The sequence below is a fragment of the Miniopterus schreibersii genome (assembly GCF_964146895.1).
Source record: "Miniopterus schreibersii genome assembly, chromosome: 3".
NCBI lineage: Eukaryota > Metazoa > Chordata > Mammalia > Chiroptera > Miniopteridae > Miniopterus > Miniopterus schreibersii.
Genome location: NC_138103.1, coordinates 63,922,416 through 63,938,443, shown reverse-complemented (window position 1 = coordinate 63,938,443; position 16,028 = coordinate 63,922,416). Strand labels below are relative to the sequence as shown.

General features: G+C 44.4%; 1 pseudogene across 1 annotated transcript; it reads left to right on the top strand.

Moving 5' to 3' along the window:
- The first annotated feature begins 3,695 nt into the window (after positions 1 to 3,695).
- Positions 3,696 to 12,870, top strand: LOC308554923 (S-methylmethionine--homocysteine S-methyltransferase BHMT2-like; annotated as a pseudogene). The gene is made up of 8 exons (XR_014000600.1): positions 3,696 to 3,734; positions 3,829 to 3,958; positions 4,817 to 4,908; positions 5,861 to 6,050; positions 7,719 to 7,865; positions 8,105 to 8,286; positions 8,542 to 8,770; positions 11,959 to 12,870. The product of XR_014000600.1 is annotated as an S-methylmethionine--homocysteine S-methyltransferase BHMT2-like (transcript).
- The last annotated feature ends 3,158 nt before the right edge of the window (positions 12,871 to 16,028 follow it).

Sequence of the window (16,028 nt, the reverse complement as noted above, 5' to 3'; positions counted from 1 at the left end):
GCCGGCACCTGGGGCCGCGGGGACCTCCCCCTGGCGGGGGCGGGGATGGGCTCCGGGACGGGCGCGCTCCCCGCGCCGGGCGCCCGCACAGCCGCGGCGCTGTGGCCGCGCCGGAGCCAAGAAGGTGAGTTTCCCCAGGTCCGCGCCTGCTCTGCCCTGCGGGCTGCGGGGCTCCCAGCGCCGGGGCTTCGGTCCCGCGGGGGCCCGAGCCCGTCTGCACGGCTCTGGGCCTCGGTTTCCCCGTCGCGAGGCGGGCGGCGAGATAGCAGCCTGGGGACCGTGCACGGAGCCCTGGCTCGGCCCCGCACTGCACCCAGGGCTCTGCGCGAATTCCCTCTTCATCGTCACAGTTGCCCCCATTATACAGTTGAGGAAACTGAGGCCGGAGAGTCAGCCGACTAGCTCGGAGTGGAGCCGGGATTCGAGCCCTCGGCCTGGAGGCCACCCTCGCCTTGTCTCCCCGCAGCGTCCCGCTCTCCGCCAGAGCTTGGGGGGGGGTGCGTGGGGACCCCCGCCTCCCGCCACCCGCAGCCCCTGTCTCCGGCACTTTCTCTTGGCCTCTTTCCCGGTCTGGTCGCCAGCCGTGGGCTTTTTCGCGCATTTCTACACCGGGCGGGTGTGGTGGGAAGAGGGGGTGACAAGATTAAGTTGGGAAGACCATAAACTTGGATGCGGGGCATGTCCAGGGCTCCTCAAAGCAACCACCTGGGCCCCGAAATTCGTAAAAGACCGTGGGGAAGAACGGGGTGACACGGGCGTGCAAGTGTGCGCCACCGACTGACACTGAAACGTGAGGAACGGTCAGGCCGCCCCACAGCCCTGGCTCCCTGAACAAATGACGGTTCACCCACTGAGCAAGTCGGGCGGCCCTGAAGGAGCCACTGCGGAGGCGGGCACAGTGCTTCGCAAAGTTAATTTACAAAAGGACAGATATCAGGGACTGGCCCCAGCAACATCTATAGAAATACACAGCCCAAGGAAGGGCACGCAAATGGCCCTGCTCGCCTAACAGGAGGAATACGGGTTTTAAAAACTGAAAAACATTTTGGACATGTTTTTCTGGTTATAAAAGTAAAATGTGGGCATTGAAGAAAATGGGTGTCATAAAAGCATCAAGAAGCAAAGAACATCGTGCTGATTTCTTTCTCTCAACTTCCTTTCGTTCGGTGTTCACTTTCACAGTGCATTTTTTTAAGGTTTTGAAAATACGCCGTCTCTGTCCGGTCTCTTCCTGGCCTCTGCCCTTGCAACACCAAGCTTATGATGTACTAATCCACGTTAATGTGTCCCTGGGAGTTAAAATTAAAATGCTAGTGGGAAGGAGTTAATCTCACCTCTCTCCTCAGCTATCAGGTACATTTTAAGGGTTTATTTGCCACAGAGGCTACCTCGGATTGTATCTTTAAAAGAGCAGGCCCAGTGGCAGTTTTCAGGCATATGGGGCAACACTGTAGGCAGATTGGGTCTCTGGCTGCCTCCTGCACAGGGTGAAGTTGGTGGACTCCTTTGTGCATGAATAGAGGCGCCCTGAAGCCAGAGGGTCAGATACTGGCATCTGCATAAAGGGGGCTTAACTATGTCCCAGGCAGATTGGCTGCCCAGCTGAAAGGGAGAACGGAACGAGTATATAACGTGCTGCACAGTGGTTTTCGGTGCTCTGTGTTTTACACGCCTCTCCTGCTCGAGCTGTCTTAAGGTCTTGCTGGTACAGTACGGAGGTGCTGGGTACAGCAACTAAAGATGCTCCGAATGCAAATCTTAACCACCGAGTTGTTTTGCTAACGGCTGTTTAGAAAACTGGCAAATTTAAAACGTTGGACAAACCATCTAGATAACAGATGAAAATGTCTTACTTTTATTAGGTATCATGAAGACACAGTCAAAATATGTACTATAATTTTCTTTAAACCCTAGCTAATCTTCTGTTAAAGAGTAGCCTTTTTTTTCCTCCTCAGGACCAAACTTGTAACAAACGTAAGACACGTGACCTTTTCAAGAGGGTCTTGTCTGCCTGAGAACTCTGCAGAGTTTATTAAGGGCTGGCTCTTTGTCAGGTGCCGTAGGAGGTGGTAGGGATAGGCACCTGAGACGTCACCTGAGCCTCAAACATCTTGCAGCCGAGCAGAGGAGACCGGTTAAGCGAGCAGACAGCGCAGTGCAGAGCTTGAGGGCACAGACCTTGTCTCGTGCCAGTGTCTACCCCGCTTGCCTAGAACTGTACCTGGCCTGTGGGAAGGTCTCACTGAAAGTTTAAAGCGTCAGTCCCCTTTTACGTTTCAAAGTACAAAACGAAAAGAGCAAATTGTATTTTATGGAGGGAGTAGAGAGATAGGTGAGAATCATGGTAAATATTAGCGTTTCTTCCACATTCAGCTAAAATTCATCTTTAGATATGAAACATGGAAACCCACCTGGAGTGAGGAGCTCTGTCTGTCCAGCAGTGTTTATGGTTAACACAGCGGGGCCCCATCCTGCTTCCCTCCCGGGAAGATGGACATGGTGTGGACGTGACAGCCTGCTACCTAGCCTCCAGGGCAGCCTTTGCTGATGTACCCTTCTGGGCTTCAGATGTGACTGATGAGACGCAGCAACTGGAGGCTCTCCCCCGTTTATGCATCGCTCCGTGTCCCGCGTTGGCAGGGCTGACATGAGCTGGCCTTGCAGTTTCACTGGAACATTGTATCTTCAACGACTGCAGCCTAACAAGAGGGGGAGGGATCACCATGGCGGTGTCTGCAGTTGTCACAGGGTAGTCGGGGAAGGCCTCTCTGAAAAGATGACTCTTGACCAAAGACCTGAGGGAGGTAAGAGGGGGAGCCATGCAGGTATCTGAGGGAGGCATGTTTTCGAAGATGGAAACCATAACCCTTAGATCAGGGGTGGGGAACCTTTTTTCTGCCAAGGGCCATTTGGATATCTATAGCATCATTCTGGGGCCATACAAAATTGTCAACTTAAAAATTAGCTATGAAAAAAAGCTCCTAGATTTATTGATTTTCGAGTCCCACCTGCGGTTGCCTTGGCAGGGCCAGAACAAGTGATTTCATGGAGGGCATAATTATAAAACGTTGTGTGCATTAGGATCATGTTCAGTAGTTTACACAAAAAAAGAGGTTTATTTTTCTCACCTACTAAGAGGTCTAATAGTCCATGGCTGCTGCAGCTACTCAAAGATGTCGTCAAGACACAGGCTGCTGCTCTCCTGCTGCACCAGCCTGAGCGCGTGGGCTTCAGTGTGGGTTTCAGCGGCATGGCTGCTAGATGGCTGCTGTTCTCCAGGGCTTGTGTTGGCATTCCAGCCAGGAAGGCAGAGCGTCAAGGTGGGAGGGAGTGGGCATCTGTGTCGGGAAGGCAACACTTTCCCAGAAGTCTTCAGCTGACTTCCACCTGTGTGTCACTGGTCAGCACCTGCCAAATGGCCACCCCAGCAGCAAGGAACCCTGAGAATTTTCTTAAAGTTGGAAACATTCTCTCCCCCAAACAAAAATACATTAGTAAAGAAGAGGAGGGAAAATGCAAATTAGTTAGGTGAGTAGCAATACCTGCCGCAAACATGTTGAAAAGAACTATTACAGAATCACCACTTCCACTATCTTTTGACTCAGATGAAATATGAGAAACGACAGTCACAGCACTCTGCACAACACGAGTACCTGGACTGTCCCAGAAACGGTAGTATATTCAATCTTTCTGAAATGTTGTTAGACACTGAGGGTTTTAACACAGCCGGAGCTGTGAGAGCAACGTGCTACCTTGACGAAAATGAGAAACTGCTTTTGGAGGGGGGAAAAAGAAGGGCCTTAGGTGATTTTTCTTTCTTTCCTGCAGGGGATCTTGGACCGTCTGGACAGTGGGAGGTTGTGGTTGGAGATGGCGGTTTCCTCATAACCCTGAAAAGAGAGGTGATGTGAAGCGGGGCTCTGGACGCCGGAGGCCGTGGTGGAGCATCCAGACGCAGGTCAGGGCCAGCACCCCGAGAGTGTTTATCTAGGAGACGTTTAGAGTGCAGCTGACCAAGAGTGTAAAAAAATAATAGCGCATGGTTTCTAAGGACTATTTCTCTTGTCCAAACAGCCAAGATATGGACACAGTGACAGTCCGTGGCCTGAACAGATAGAAGAAAACGCTCGTGCTCTCTCTCTCTCCTCCCCTCCCCCAGGTACACACATCTGCATCTTTATATAGAGAGTGCTAAGATATACATCTTCATATTTGTTTCATGATTATTTACCTTGTGGATATTCAAGAGTTTCCTTAGCATAGTAAAACTGATATTGCCTCAGATCCCTCCTTCTAGCTAATTTGCATGTTATAGTATAACTGTGTTTGGTAAGAATGATTCATGGTATCCACCAGCTTAACAGTGTAGACAGCAGCCAGCCAGGTTCTGCTGCTGGAGCAGAGGGGGAAGAAGGAAACATAGTTCCCCTCAGTCTACCCTGAGGGCCCCCAGTGCCGACTGTAAGTGGACCCGCTGGATTCTTCAGGGCCCTGGAAACTGAGGAGCCCTCTCTAGACCAAGAAACTAGGCAGCTGGTCATCCGAGCTTCAGTCTGCACGAGACTGCACCCCGCGGTGAGGCCCGTCAGCAGGATGATATAAGGCTGCTCTGAACAGCCCTGATTTGGTATGGACTCTGCCATGTCCCTGCCCTTGAATTTTACTGACCTTAATCTGTAATTTTTTTTATAAGTACTAGGTTTGAAATTGTGTATGACTGAAAAAAGTGTGTGTGGGTGAGCTGCTGCTGCTGCAAATGACAGCTTCTGTGATTTTTAATGTTTTAATTTCAGTTAAAAAAACAACTACTCTGTAGTGCGTCAGCTTCACATGGAATTCTTGAGGGCGGGAGCAAATGTCACGCAGACTTTCACCTTTTCTGGCAGTGAAGACAACATGGAGAGCAAGGTAAATAGTGCCAGTTGGTTGGGGGACAGAGTGGAGGGTGGGTGGGCAGGGACCATGTATAAGAAAAATAACTTCTTGATGGGAAGCTGTGGAATTGACCTGATGTGTTACTACACTTCATTACAAACTCCACATAAAATATTCATGAAGTTATTAATTATTATGTAGGTGTGTATATGCTAAATAAATGAACTTTTTCTTTTTATCTAGAGGAAGGGAGGGCATAGGAACTGGGAAAGAAGAGGCCGTTGGAAGGGCATGGCCATTTTTCTGTGCTATTCTATTATAGAGAAAAGACACTTTATCGATGCTCTTCTTACCCTCTCATTTCACACTCTTCTTTTCTGACGTGCCCATCTGGAGACACGGTGGTCCTAGGGAACATAGCACTGGCCTAGGAATGAGGAGGACTGGGTTGGGTACCCAACCTTGCACCCTACTGGCTGTGTGACTTTGTGTAAGACACCTAAGTACATGGAGCATTGGTTTTCTCTGCAAAATGGAGAAAACTTATGCTTAACCACCTAGGGTTGTTGGGAAAGGTGAATATGGTGAAGGGTGTGGAAGTATTGTGAGCTATTCTGCACATGTAAAGCGTTAACACTTACGGATGTTGATGCGCAACCAACCAACACTTATTGAACGCCCGTTACAGTGCATCCCCTGTGCCAGATACAAAGGGCGGGCAAAGGCATAGAGCCTATTCTGCAGTGGCTCACAGTCCACTGTGGGAGGCAAACAAATATGCTAAAATCCAACGTCGTAAGTACAATAATGGAAATACAGGCTCATTGGTGGTAGAGATGGTGGCCAACTCCGCTGGTCTTCTTGAACTGCAGTGAAAACCAGCGGCTTCTCTCATCTTACTTGCTCATTTCCCCCTTTGCTATTGACTATGTGACACCTTTAAAAGGCCAGGCTTCCCATTTTAATTCTTGCTCTCTAACCCCAGTGGGAAGATGTAAACGCAGCTGCGTGTGACCTCGCCAGAGAAGTGGCTGGCAAAGGTGATGCTTAGTAGCAGCAGGGGTCTGCCAGACGTCAATATATAAACACCACAAGGATGAAGCAAGAGTTAAAAAACTTTTTCAACTACAGCTAGAGGTTTTGCCAGGAAAAATGTGGACTTCTTGATTGCAGAGGTAAGCCTGGTGCCACAGGGAGAGTGTTAAACCTATTGACAAGTATCAATGAACAGTCTTCAACTTCCATGAGGGTATTGGATTGCCTTATGCCCTTGTTTCCTCCGATGGTCAAAGGTTTATTTAAATGTGCTATAGTCAACAGCCTCTCACTCGTATGCTGTGTTCTCTGTGAAGCCGAAGGACAGACCCAGGAGAGGCCCACCTGTAGCCTTTGGTTTTCTAGGTCAGGGTGGTTGCAGCGGCCGGCTCTCGGGGACACTGCAACGTGGGTCAGAGAAAGGGGAAGCGATTCAGGGAGTATCCTTCCCCAAAGGGGGGCAGGGCTAGAAGGAACTGTGTGTGGGGCTAGAGGCCATGAGGGGGCAAAGCCTTGGGGGTAGGTGGTGGTGCCGGCTCCTCCGGGCCCCACCGCTAATCCCCAGGACCAGGCCGTTCCCCTGCCCTCCTCCATCCGTGCTCACTCTTGCCTCTGTGTTTTCATTCAAACTATAACATGGGAGCAATGTTTTGAAGAAAGAAACAGTAAGAACTGGTTATTGACTGAACACGAAGACCCAAAACATTTTCTTCCTTCCTCTCCCAAAGATTAAAACCCCTCATCCATCATTTCCCGTTACAACTGCCGGAGTCAAGTCCTCAACCCGAGCCTTGACCTCAGCAGGGACAACGGCCTACCAGCCGCTATCGCCCCGGTCACTCTACTGACCCTGTTGAAAACCTCGGTTCTTCAGCCTTCCCAAGGCTCAGGGCCACCTGCTGCCGACCCACCTGGGAACGGTCGTTAGCAGAGCGGAGCACAGACTCCACCCTGTATGTTCGCCAGCTGACGGGCACACCAGCCTGGTTTTTAAGAACCTCTCTTTTGACTCCCTCTGTCATCCTCAGACACTGCTTCTGCAGAACCTGATTCTGAGTCGAGAAGGAGGAAGCAGGGAGGCTCTGCTAGCTTTCCTTCCCTTAAGTTCAGCTTTTCAACTGTGGCCCTTAAGGAGGCTCCTGAGAAGCACCCCTGCAAAGGTCATAAATTTAGCAGACAAGGTGTCCTGTCCACCATTCACAAAGAAACTCAGTAGCTATCCCTCCCCACTCTGTGCCTCAGTGCTCTCATCTGGGGAAATGTCATATTTCCATTCCTACTTTATGGAACACTTATGAATATCTGACTAGAAGTGAATATAAAAGCACTTTGAAGTAGTATAAAGTATAACAAACTATTCATTATTACCCCAGTTCCATAAAAGATGAGCCCCAAATTTATAAGCTTTTGCTCTTTTAAAATTATGATTTTAAATACTCAATTACTTTAAAAAACTTTGTGTTTTTCAGATGATATATGAATGAAAATCTATATACAGGTTGTGGCAAAAGTAGGTTTACAATTGTGAGTATGTGAAATGAAGTTTTTTATTTCATTATTATTATTAATTATTGCATTATTTTCCATACAAAAAACTGTAAACCTACTTTTGCTGCACCCTGTATTGTTAAAGGAATTAAGATATCTACTTAGAAAGGTATTCTTTAGTCAGTCCGATAGAGACACATTCCTTAGCAAGTTTTATTACATATTATATACTTAGTTATTTTTATAACAACTGTTTTGCAACATTTGCATTCTACCACTCAAAATCTGCTTTACATTTGCACCAATGAAATTTCTCTTAGTATTTTCAGTGTGCTCAAGAAGCTGTGTGGGCTGTGGAAGTCTTAAAGGAATCCGGTAAGCCCATGGCAGCTACTGTGTGCATCGCCCAGAGGGAGACATGCATGACCTAACACCCGGAGAATGTGCTGTGAAGCTGGTGAAAGCAGGTAATTTGGACTCATAGTGTGATAAGGAGCTTAGCTGTTGTTTATGAAATTTAGCAAAATTTGTTTAATATTGTCAGAGCAGTTCAGAAATAAAAGACTGAACTAGAATTGGTTTCCTCATCTGTAAAACTTGGGAGGTAGAGGGGAATAGTGACCTCTAAAGCACCTTCTAACTATTAAAAATAAAATAAAAATGAAAAATAAAATAAAATGTAAAAGTTTTGTATATCTTTGCATAGGGGCTTCCATCGTTGGAGTGAAGTGCCGATTTGGGCCAGGGATCAGCTTGAAGACAATGAAGCTCATGAAGGAAAGCCTGCGGCTGCAGGACTGAAGGCGCACCTCATGGTGCAGACCCTGGGCTTCCACACACCTGACTGTGGCAAAGGAGGGTTTGTGGATCTCCCAGAATATCCCTTTGGTAAGCTCAGGCGCCTGTTGGGGGTCCTTATGATTTCTGGTTGTGACAAAATGGGAACAGGTGCAATGAGCAACTATAGTGCAGTCTTACAATTCAAGACTCTACAAAACCATTCAATATTAACCAAAAATGAGCTATCTGAAGAATGCATAATCTAAAATTTGCAGGTTTTTTATTTAAAAAAGAGCTCATCAGAGCATCTATTGTCTGAAAATGGAGATGGTAACGGGAATGCTTTTAACTACAGTATTACAGAACTGGAACCCAGAGTTGCAACCAGATGGGATATTCAAAAATACGCCAAAGACGCCTACAACCTGGGGGTCAGGTACATAGGCGGGTGCTGTGGATTCGAGCCCTACCACATCAGGGCGATTGCAGAGGAGCTGGCCCCAGAAAGGGGCTTTTTGCCACCAGCTTCAGAAAAACATGGCAGCTGGGGAAGTGGCCTCAACATGCACACTAAACCCTGGGTTAGAGCCAGGTAGGAATTTTTACATTAATAACACTTTTTCTCAAATCTCATTTTATTTATTACTGTAAGTACTGTGCATGCCTATCATAATAAAAATTCAGAAAGCATAGAATTGTATAAAATGAAAAATAAAAGTTGTTCCCCTCCTGACTCCAGCCCCATTCCCAGAGAGACCCTGTTCGCCACTCTTATTTTAAAGTCCTGTACCTCTGTTTCTTGTTCTATCGATTTTCAGTGGTAATTACCCTTCATGAAAGCCGAGAAATTTAAATCCCATAATCTTCCCCTTTTCTCTATTCTCCTTTTCCCAATTTGACTTACTGCATTTTTAATTCTTCTGTTGGTTGTCTTCATAAGTTTGAATTTCACATTTAACCACTTAGGTCTCTATCACTATGGGGCACTCGTCGTAAAATAAGAGTAGACCCCTCCCTCTTCCCTCTGCTCTTTCTCCCTCAGCTACTTCTTGGCTTCTTTGAGTTATGCCACTGCTTTTAGATCATCAAGATTTACCACCATTGTGTTCTGCTCTGTAATTACAGTTAACTCTCCCAAGATTTGTCTGTAGGCTTATTATTAAAATGTAAAGCTAGTAAATAACATTTATGTTATTATAATTGTCATATTAAACAAGCAGGGCGCATAAAATACAAATCAGAACACAACTTTATTTTTGTCTCCCTCCCTCTCTTCAAGCCTGTTCAATGGGTGACTTCTCTCCTCTGTCCCTGTTTGAAAATACTGACATGCTCCGGGATTTCTTTGGGTAGTTCGCCTGAAGGCAATAGAAAGCCCCACGACCACATGACTTAGCCAACACAGTGCCAATTCCGTCGTCAAGTGTTCAGTTCCACGTGAAATCAAAACTTGGAACATGTTTCCAACGTAAAACCTCCCCTTTGTTCCAGAATATGATTCTTCTCTTTCTTGGTTTTATGCTTCCAGCTCCCCCCCACCCCCTTCCCTACTTGCTAACCATGGTTTCTGACTCCTTCAGATTCTGAGAGGAGAAAGGACAGAAAGAGGGGTAACTGGTGTTACTTGACTGGCACCTTAGTAGGAAGACCACATGCTCCGGGCCTGCCAGAGCTTCCTGGGCACAGTCATGGATCCTCAGAGGCTCCCACTGGGAACCTTTGCCTGTAATTCTCTCTGACTGCAGCTTCCCCTCAGATCCCGGCCTTTTCAGCAGGTCACTCCAGATATATCCTATTTGGGGGATCACGTTGTCCTTCCTGGTGATTCTCGTGGGCCTGATTTTAAATACCTCCAGGTGGGCTCACTCTGCCTCTTATTAGACTCAAAACTCGCTAGAGGCCCTTTCACCTTTCCTTTATGCAGACAAACTCTGACAGGGTGGTCTGATCCCAATCTAATTGCAAGCTCTTTGCTCACAAGCAAAGTAGCTGGCCCATCGGTCTTTGTGATACAGATTTTCCAGTGTGGAGTCAGGTGAGTCATTGGACTGGCTCTTGGCTACCTAGTGTGGAACTTCTGCAGAGCATCTACCCTGCTTTAATACCTGATACCTATCCTATCTTGATGCCTCCAATAAAATTTCCAACCTAGTATCCTGTATCCTGGTAATGATTTTCTAAACATTATTTACTGCAGAACCAAGTGGTAAGCATGGAACTGTGGAGAAAGATATAATCCTATTTTACAAAACTTGAGCCACTTGCAGAAGAACGTTCCAAGCATCAAGGTCAAATTGATTTTCTTCTCTTACATTCCATCCATGGTCCAAATCCATATCATATTCTGACTTGTTTCATACTGGGACTGGGACTTTCTTTGTACAACATTTGGTTTCCTAGAAATTTCTAATCAGCATCCCTTTTCATTGTTGAAAGAAGGCCTTCACCTTCTCTAATGTCTTCTTATTTCTACATTATACTATTTGTAGAAATACAATCAACCCACTTCATCTTTAAAGACCTTGTAGGGGAGGGGGCTGGAATTACTGTCCTGTTTGCATCTCGGACTCTTCCTGTCTCTCTCTTCAGCACAGTGCCATTCCTTTTCCATCTTCCAAAAACTAGTCAGAATCTCTGCTGTCTCCTCTTTTCTACTTAGTGCTAATATATGTTTAATCCATTTTGAATTTCTTTATCCATTTTATTGGGATTAAGAACAGTCTTCTTCATATTTGAACTGGAACAACTTTCCTCATGTAAATTTATTTAGATTGTAAAAGTAGACAAGAAATCATTTCGTCAAACATTTCTTCTGGGAGACATGGGTATTTATTAGAGAAGATGGTTTTTATAGGTATCCTACTCAGAAAAAAAGTACTAAATATAAGTATAATTAAAAGGTGGGAAAGCACACTTTGGTGATGATTAAAATACTTCAAATATGTGAGAAACAATTTATTTTAATTATCATTGTCTAGGGGACCTTGAAATGTATTAGCCACTAAAGATAAAACATATTCTCCGGAGTAAAGCGGCACACTCCTGGAAGCCTGAACTGCCAAACGTACTGATGTTCGCAGACATTGGTGATTGCGCAGAAACCTGTACGCGCCCAGATTCCTGACATACTGATTTATTCATCGCTTCATAAGTAAAGGGGGAAAAACTGTAAAAATATATTTAACTCAAAGGTCTATGATCAGGAACCTTTTTACTCTTCTTTCTTTGTCTAAAAACAGTGAACAAATACTGACAAAGTTATTGGTGTTCTGTTTTCAGTTACTTTTCAAAGAATTATTCTTTGTCTCATTACATTAAAAACCATCTTCATATACTTGTCATTGCATTAAAATATTGACTAGGATGAGAAGAACCCTGGCAGGAACTTCAGGATGAACCTAAGTCTATAAAGCTGAAACACACTGTCTTTTTCTGACAGGTGATATGGAACCTAATGACTGTTACTGAGGATAGAAATTTGAGAAAGACCTCTGGCATGAATGGATATGAACATAGCTGTTCTGTTTGTGTTGAAACTGAAGTTCTACTTTTGCTTTATGACCCACCTAACTTATATGTATTTGGTATACACAGGGTTCCCTCAAAATGTATACACACTTTAACAGCTCATAGGCCAACTGATGTTTCTTTCTTTGCAGATTTAACTCATTGGAATTAATAATTATTCAAAATGTGTATACATTTTTTGGTACATCCTGTGTGTGTGTGTATGATACAAATCTTTAAATTAATTAACTATATATCTATTTTAAAACACAGGGCTAGAAGAGAGTATTGGGAGAATCTGCTGCCAGCTTCTGGCAGACCTTTCTGTCCTTCGTTGTCAAAACCAGACTTCTGAGGAAATAATGGAAGAGAAATGCCCCTCGAGCTCCGTCTGGGCCCATTCCTCGCCTTCACCATCAGCCATGCTGACGTTTCCAGCGCTGAGCAGCCAGGGTGCTGCGGCCCCTTCAGTGCTGCAGGGGACGCAGTGGGGGGCTCCTTGCGCTCAGTACTCACGGCCCAGTAATAAATACTGCACACCTTGTTCTGAAGGTTATCAAGGGGAGCAAAACTTGTCTTTGGGACGAATTAGAGATTCAGAAATAACCCGAAGTCACTGAGCACCGACCTCGTGACTAATTCAGGCGACCAGGCTAGGTGCTGGAGGAAGGCGGCGGGCGTCCTGACGCCTGGGTCTGCTTTTCTTACATGGTTTGTGTAGTGACTCAAAGGCAGCCCCGGAGGAAAAGCAAAAGGCGCTTGGAGCAGTGGAAGGATTGTTGAAATCAGTACATAGCCTTCCAAAGTGATTACTTTTGAAGATGATTTTACTTAAAGGTTATGGCTCTAGAATTTTTTAATGCGTCTTATTAATCACAAATAGCCAGATTAGAAACTGTTTAGGGACAAGGACCATGTGATATGCTTCTTATATTTTTCCTTATAGTGTTTAGCATTGTGCTAGGCATAATAATAGATGCTCAAAGAAATGACATTGTTTAAAATAAGTAAAACAAACAGTTTTAGGAGTACTTTTTAAAAGAGTTCAAAACTATCTCAGTCTAATATTTTCTTGATTTATCTTTGTTATTTTCTATGTACTGATTTCTCTCTGTTTTTCAAAGTAATGTATCGATTTGTGAAAATTAATAAAAGTCAAAATAATATACCTTTTATGGTATTTGAATATTTAAAATGTTAAGGCTATTCTTTGACATAATAATAACAAAGATTTATTACGTATGTTCCAGGCCCTTGCTTCTCCCTCTCTCTCAGTGTGAGAGTGGATGCTCACACAAAAGCAGCTTGCTTAATAGATAAAAAGATTATGGGAAAAGGGAAACGGCAAGAGCTAAGAGGCTACATGGGGGGGGGGCATCCTTCACTCTGAATCCCTTCCCTGTATCTGCGCTAGTGCGGACTAAAACCTTCACCCAGTTTCATATCATATAGTTTAGAAGGGGTGTAACAAATAAACAGGAATTATATATGGTAGGTGAGAAGGAAATGTTTTTATCTATTTTTCAAATATATCTCTATTGATTTCAGACAGAGGAAGGGTGAAGGAGAGAGAGAGAGAAACATCAATGATGAGAGAGTCACTGATCAGCTGCCTTCTGCATGCCCCCCACTGGGGACTGAGCCCGCAACCTGGGCATGTGCCCTGACCGGGAATCGAACCCCAATTGCCTGGATCCTAGGTCGACGCTCAACCGCTGAGCCATGCCGGCAGGGCAAGGAAATGTTTTTAAATCTAGGTCCCTTGGCTCACAAATAGTGATAATCACTTGAGGTCCATATTAGCTAGAAGCAACTCATTTAGATTTCTAGAAAGAGTCAAGTCATTCATCAGCTTTTCATATCAACAGTTGTGATATATATCAAAAAGTTTTTAAATATATTCTCTAGGGTTTTTTAGTCATAGGAGTGACATGAATTGTAAGGTATGAATAAGGAAATTAGTAAGGAAAAATGAATTTGAGGAAGACATGTAGACTGCAAGCAACAAGGAAGGTGAGGCGTGACATAAAGATCAGCCTGAGCAACAATGTAGGTTACACTCATCCGATGAAATGGTGTGTAGCTGCTGGGAATTGTGTTCGAGAGAGTTCAATAACTTTATTATGTGCTGCTTTGCTTTGATAACTTGTTGTCTGAGCATTAGTGATAAGACAAAAGTCACCCTAGATCTGTTAAACATGCTGGTTTCATTTGGGGTATAGTGAGTGCAATGCCCAGAATAGAATATCAATGAGATGGAAATTGATAACCCTCCCAAGAGTCAAGCAAGTATCCAATAAAGGGAACTCTTTAAGAGAAAGATTTCCTACATTGAGAGACCCTACAATTATATAGTGATTGGATCACACTTCAGATAATAAAATATTGCGGGAAAGTATTTCAAACCATGTAGTTCTAACTCCAACTTTTTAAAATGCATACTAAAAAATGTTAAATTCTTATTTATAATTTACGTTAAAAAATTTAGCATATTAAAATGAGGGTTATTTTTAAAGGCAAGGTTTCCACAGGCTTTGATTCTGTAGGAAGAAATTAAGAAAAAGGTAATTGCTTATAAAAAGTTAAAAATGACCAGTGAAACTAAGAAGAACTGGCTTGAACTAGCTCTTTCCAGTTGCGCAGCAGATGTTTACTGTACTAGGGAGTTATCAAGAGTAAATGTCCCTGTGATAAACCCCGCTGTGCCATGTGTAGAATCAGCAACGCAGGCTAGCAAACAGCTGGCACAGAAACCACGTAAGGGATCGAAGAGATGTGCTGAAACCAAGGAGCGAAGTTCAGCTGGAAAAGCAATTCCAGCTTTGCCATGATCACAGCCAAAATTTGACACCCTTATGCAAAATCATAAGCAAAGTTAAGCAACCCATTTTGGCGGTACAGTCAGCTGCCTTGAAGACAAGCACATATTTTGTTGCATCAATAATGAAAAAGCTGAGAAGAGCTTCAGACGGGTGCAGTTCTGCCCGTTAGAGTTATTTTATTAAAGTCTTGAGCCAAGAAGATTGGCCATGCTGACCGTGGCATTGCTGGCACCCTGGCAGTCGCACTTCATCTCATTCAAAATAGTGACATTGGAGAAGCACCTCTCCATTCGATGATAACTACACACCTTGCAGGTTCTGTGCTCTTGTACCGATTATATTCATTCTTTTATTCACTCCCTCAACCACTCACTCATCCATTCATTATTCAAATACCATTTACTTAGTGATGGGCCTAAGATAGTCGCTGTACCCCTCCCAGTGCTTCCACAGTACCCTAGATATATCATGAAGAAGTACTATGTAGTTTTAATACTCCCCCGATCATTCCTATTTACTTACCTGTAACTAAATATCTTGTTAATTGTATTCCCAGCACCTGGTACAATATCGAATTCAGAAAAGGTGCGCCTGGAGAGACTGTGGAGGAAAGGGCACCCTCACCACTGCTGGTGGGAAGGGACACCGGGCAGGCACTGTGCAGAGCCCTCAAAACGTTAAGGCTAGAACTACCGTTTGATCTAGCTAGACGCACTTCTGGGTATTTATCCAAAGAATATGAAAACACCAATTCAAAAAGATGTGTGGGCCCCTGTGTTCACCGCTGCATTGTTCATAACAGACAAGATATGGGAACAACTAAGTGTCCAGCGACAGATGAATGGATCTAGAAACTATGACACACACGCACATAGGTAGTCCCCTTAGAAAAGAATGCAATCCTGCCATTTGTGACAACATGGGTGGACCTTGCAGGGATCATGCTAAGTGAAATAACTCAGAGAAAGACATACCATATGATTTCATTCATATGTGGAATCTAAACAAACAAAATATTTTAAAATGTTAAACAAAATTTTAAAATGTATCCTTGCCATTTAAAATATGCCACTTTAAAGCCAAAAAAAGGGAAAGCCAACACAGCATTTTAACTGTTTCTCTAAAAGATGAGTGTGAGACACCCTATTCCAAACCACTTCCAGTAACGGCAAGTTGATAAATCATACTTTTCCAGTTAGGAGATTAAGAAATATTAGTTCCCACCATTCATGAACCTGGGCTTCTTTCCATGCTGAAGAAGCCTTACAAGTTGTTATAATGAACGATACCCCTATATATTCTGATTTTAAGGGCAATAAATACATCCCTGCACTCCCTTCAGAAAGTAGCTCTTTCTCTTACCTACATTCATTCCTTCACTCTATTCAACAAATATTTATTAAGACTGTTAGGAGCCAGACACTGTTCTAAGTTCTGGGACTACTTAGGGTGACCAACTGTGCTGTTCTGTCCAGAACACACCCACTTGTAGCACTGAAAGTCCTGTGTCCTGGGAAACCC